Source organism: Gavialis gangeticus, unplaced genomic scaffold (genome assembly GCF_001723915.1).
Source record: "Gavialis gangeticus isolate Ggan-Ray unplaced genomic scaffold, GavGan_comp1, whole genome shotgun sequence".
Lineage (NCBI taxonomy): Eukaryota > Metazoa > Chordata > Crocodylia > Gavialidae > Gavialis > Gavialis gangeticus.
In genome coordinates this window covers 43,275,234-43,280,198 of record NW_017729026.1, presented here as the reverse complement: position 1 = coordinate 43,280,198, position 4,965 = coordinate 43,275,234, and the positions used below count along the sequence as shown (strand labels likewise).

Sequence of the window (4,965 nt, the reverse complement as noted above, 5' to 3'; positions counted from 1 at the left end):
CACCCCCCTACACACACACACACTCCAGCTGGTGTGGGCGCCAGGGCCTGGCACAGGCACACGCCTGACCCGCACCCAGACCCACTCCCACTAAGAGCCCCGCAGAGGAGCCCATGAAGAGGCGGGCGCGCGGCGGGGGAGCATCCCGCGGGTCCTGCTCGGGACAGGATCAGGCCCCCAGGGAGCCGCGTGGGAGCGGGGAGCGGGCGCTGCCCCTCCGGGAGCCGCTCCCCGGCGCCGCTGCCTGGAAGCAGAGCCTGAAACTTTCATCCCAGGGAGGAAAGTTCCTCTACAGAAAGCAAAGGAAAAGTTGTGGTGTCGTGAGCCGGGAGAGCCCCTCCTCCCCCTCTGCTGACTGCAAAGAAAAGCTCTTCTGTTTGTATAACCCCCCCTCCCCCCAATTAAAAAAGCAGCACATCATGGTTAACTAAAACTGTGCCCGGGATAACCCTGATTTCCATATGCAGATTTATCTGCACTGACAACCCCCTCTCCCTCTCCCTCTCCCTCTCCCTCGGTCTCTGTGTTTCCCTCGGTCTTGCTCTTTCTCTCTATTTGCATTGAGTCTGCCTGATTTTTCTGGCTCCTCTTTTTCTTGCTTTCTCTCTCTCTCCCTCTTGCACGCACAGGCTGAAATAACTAGACGAAGCCGCGAGACGGTTGCTGCAGTCACTGTCTTTTAGGAGAGGTTGTGGGGGGGTGGGATCCAGGAAACCTCATTGCTAAACCGCCTCATCCTTTCCAGCCCGGCTCGGGGATCCAACTTCCCCAGGTTGGGTGAAAGGGACAGACGTGGGAGGGGAGAGCACTTTGCAACAGCTGCAGCCAGCGGTGTTCATCGCCAGATGTGCGGGGGGTGGGCATGAAAAGACAGCACGGGAAAAATATTAGGAGACAAAAGCGGCAGCCTCAAGGATCGTTTGCTTTATTTAATATGGCAGCTGGCGCCGGGTGTGGGGGAAGATCAACCTGCTGCCTGCTGAGCCGGACTCCTCACCCGGCGAGGATGGAAGGAGGTGATCCCGTGCCAGAGGGACCTGAGGTAAGAAACCTGCTTCTCTTTCCTGGGTTTTAGAAAGTCTATTTCTAAAGTGCTCTTTTGAAACAGCTTGTCTGCTCAGTTTCAACCCACTGATGGGCAAAACGGAGATTTATCTATTTTTAAAAGAAGAAAAGTTAAAGCGCAAGGTATTGGTAGTCGATTCAAAATGATTACTTTGGCCATTATATCCATCCTATTTTTCCCATACCTTTTTTGTTTCAAAAATGGACTTTAATAGTAACATCATGGGTGACCGCTGATGCTAAAACTGATTATCAAAAGTCTTAAAACCAACCTCCCCCAACTTTGCAGTAAAAAAATGAACTACAGCTTCATGTTGTGCATTTTTCTATTGCATCTTAAATATTAGAACTCTTATTAAAATGATATTGGGGGTTTATATTTAGCATGGAAGCAGTGAATGCTGCATAATTAAGTACAGTATTTAATTTGGCTGTTGTGAAGCAAAAGAATAAGGTAATAATTTTTATTGTACTAATCAGACTCAAGATGTTCTCTGTGTTAATTGGGTTAAAAAATTGCAGTACTTATTAGAAATTCTAATTTCACAATGCAGCACTGACAATAAGCTCAGCCAGTGAATTATTCACATCTTTAATTTGCTCACTTAATGACAGTGTTCTGTAATCAGAGTGCAGAGACTGCTTCCTATGCATTATGTATGATGTTCAGGACTTAAATGCAGGACATTATGAAGCCTCTCAGTAGCTTAGTAATTAGTTTTCCACAAGACAGGACTTAGATATTCACAGATAAAAGTCTAGAGTTGAGATAATGTTAAGGTTGAGACTCAGACTGAAAAAAAAAGCAAGGAAGTTCAAAAATAACACTGCAACTATGTTCTCATCCATTGTGCCTAGGTGTCAAGGGGGTGTTTCAAAGTTAGCACGTGATGGTACTACAATATGTGCTGTGATACTTACCTACCCAAGAGCAACTGTTTGAATTAACTTGTTTCTTTTAACAGCTTTTGGTTGTTTGTGGCTGACAGTCCCACCACCCCTTTAGTTCAGTATAATGTTATTTTAAATACACAACAAAACTTGTTTTTATTTAGTGAAAGGAGGCAGGTATGAACACATTAGACAGCAACCACTTGTAGGAAAATTATAATAATTATTAATTATATGTTTAAGAATTTCTGTTTAATAGTTGATATTGAGCCCGGAAGTTTATAATTTCTATCAAGCTATTCTGGTTTCTAAATTGTAACTAGTTTGCTGTGTATGCTCACTTTGGGAACACTTACTACTTACCACACAGCTGTTAGGACTTTTTTAGTCTACAGTGAATAGGATACACATACGTTGAAATGTATGCTGATTTTGAAAATTGTACTTTTTTTCACTTTTAAAATATAACAATTTTAGAAATGCTGTTGTGGCTCAAAATACAAATTCTTATTTTCTTGTTAGCACTGACCTGGTATTGTAGTGTTTTAACTGAAGGGAGCATACGTGATTTTGTCATATCCCACTTTTCTCGACTACTGCAAAATAGAATGAGGAAAGTTGAGAAAAGTTAAAGAATACTTTTTTCATATTTCAGCACTGGTTAGATGGGCTACTGTACATTTGTACAGTAGTGCAATGCAATGTCAGGTGTACTCTGCCATGTCCCTACATATAACAATGTGGGCCTTTCTCCCCAAATGGTACTTGTGCAGATTTTCATTAAAACACAACTGGGCAAGTTTCTTATCCCTACATCAGTATCCCACTTGAAGTTGAGAATTTTACTTTCAAAGCTATTTAATTTGTATCCCTAAATAGATAACTTTATGTATTCCATAAAGATATCTATATGGATTAGGCTTTGCAGGATTCATCCCTTAATTTAAAAAAATTAGCTGCCATGTCAAGTCTAAGCATTTTTAAAAATCAGAAATAGAGTCAGGCCTAAGAACTACATCTAGAATATTAAAATACAATATGGACATGTTAGTTTCTCTTTTAATTCCCCAAATTCAGTGTCATCAACAGCTAAAAAGTTTACTGAGTTATTTTAGGACCTGATCCTGGAATAAATTGACCTAAGCCAATTGCTTATAGTTGCCTCTAGTCTTAGATGAGGGCTGTCTAAGTGACCTGTGATTGGTTAAGTCATGCTTAATGGGGCTGGAACTTCTGCAGTGTGGGAAGCAATGGTGGTGTTAACCCCTATACCTGCCAGAACCACTGGGTTGGCAAGCCGAGCAGTCAAGGTGTTAATGCTGCTGCCATTTGCCCCACCACAGAATTTCCTGGTTAAGATCTGGGGTGGGGAAGCCTTTCAATGGTGGTAGGGCACAATAGCTTAACTAGAAGTGGGCAAGAGGGGCACCTGCCCTGGATGCCAAGTTAGGAGGGGTGCCTGAATCACCCCCCACCTCTATGGAGTCCATGCCCTAGCAGTATATCCATGCCAGGCACTCCAAAATGGTCCCCAGCTGCTGCTGCTTTGCAAGCAACAGCCAGGGTGGGCAGAGCACTCTGCAACTCAGTTAGGGACTGTTTAGGGGTTCCCAGAATGAGTAAGACTGCTGTCCCCCATCTCAGAACCACTTCCCCCTCCCCTAGTCTCAGAACCCAGGTGTCCCCCAAACGCTGTTTGAACCATATACCCTGCAAACTCTTGCAACTGTACATCTGTGGAACTCTCAGAACCCATGTGGTCCACCCCCCAACTTCCCCTGCCATTAGAGCTGTACACCTCCCCCTCAACTCTCAGATCTGTGTATTCTGCCTGTCCCCCCTCCCAGAACCATGTGTTCCCCTACCCCAGTCTCGAAATCCGCATCCTTCTTGCTCTTAGAACCCTTGCACACACCTCCTCATCTCTCCTTCAGGGTTTTCACTAGACATCAGCTGTGCTTGTTATACCACTGGCACTGGCAAGTGGCACCATCATTAACCCCATGGGTTCTGGTTGCCCTGCCACCAAATTTCCAGGTCAAGGTTGCGGATGGGTATGCCTTTTGGTGACCAAGCAAGTGGTGGGACACAGTCAGAATGTGAGGGTTAATGATGGTATTGCTGGCTCCACTGCCAGAGATGGGGTTATCAGAAGTGAAGTGGTCCAGATCTGGCCTGCCAACCCAAATGATAGCTCTGATCTCAGACCAAATCCTGAAGAATGAAGCTCCAGATTGATTCATAGGTATTATAACTCACATATTTACATCAGAATGTAAAGACTTGTACACTTGGGGAAATCATCCAGACGTGCTGTCTAGGATAGCTTGGCCACACAGAAAGGTATACTAGCAAAGCTGACAGCATTCTTATATAATTGCATCTTAAGTAGTGACCTGGCCACAAGTTCATTCAATTAATTGTGTGATAAAAGCAGGAATAAGCAACAAAGTTATCACACAAAATACATCTAATAATATTGGTGTTGGTTTCTGTCACATCTTTAATTGAACATGTGGCCAGTGCTCCCAGCCTGTAGTGAACTCTGAAGACTGGGAGAATGTGTCAGCTGATGTGAGGGCGGGGGGAATCAGGGTGAGCCAATCAGGGGATGGAGCTCCCAGCTGCTGGAAGCCCCCTCAGTCTTTGGAGTTCCTAGCTGTGGGGATACGCCATACACTCCCAGCTACAGAAGCAGAGATTGCTAGTGCAGGCGGAGCCCAGGATTATCCCTGGGCCCTGCCTGCTCTGGCAATATGACATGATGGGATCTGATGCTTGACCCCACAATTACATTTCTTGTGCTGCACATGTGACATGGCAGGAGCTGTGATTGTTGGGATCACACATCAGATTCCATTGTGCCGCCTTTTTCATGTCTGCCAATGGCCTAAGATATATATGTAGAGCACAAGCTTTCATGAGCTGAAGCTTACTTCATCAGATGCTGTTTATCTGCCACCTTAGGAGAGTGTGTGTGTGTGTGTGTGTGTGTGTGTGTGTGTGTGT

The 4,965-nt window shown here is 44.9% G+C and overlaps 1 long non-coding RNA gene across 1 annotated transcript in view; it reads left to right on the top strand.

Annotated features, from left to right (window-relative positions):
* Nucleotides 1-887: 887 nt before the first annotated feature.
* Nucleotides 888-4,965, top strand: part of LOC109299662 — a 473,863-nt gene continuing 469,785 nt past the window's right edge. Inside the window, exon 1 of the long non-coding RNA XR_002097949.1 lies at nucleotides 888-1,042. This is a non-coding gene — a long non-coding RNA (uncharacterized LOC109299662). The remainder of the gene's footprint in view (nucleotides 1,043-4,965) is intronic.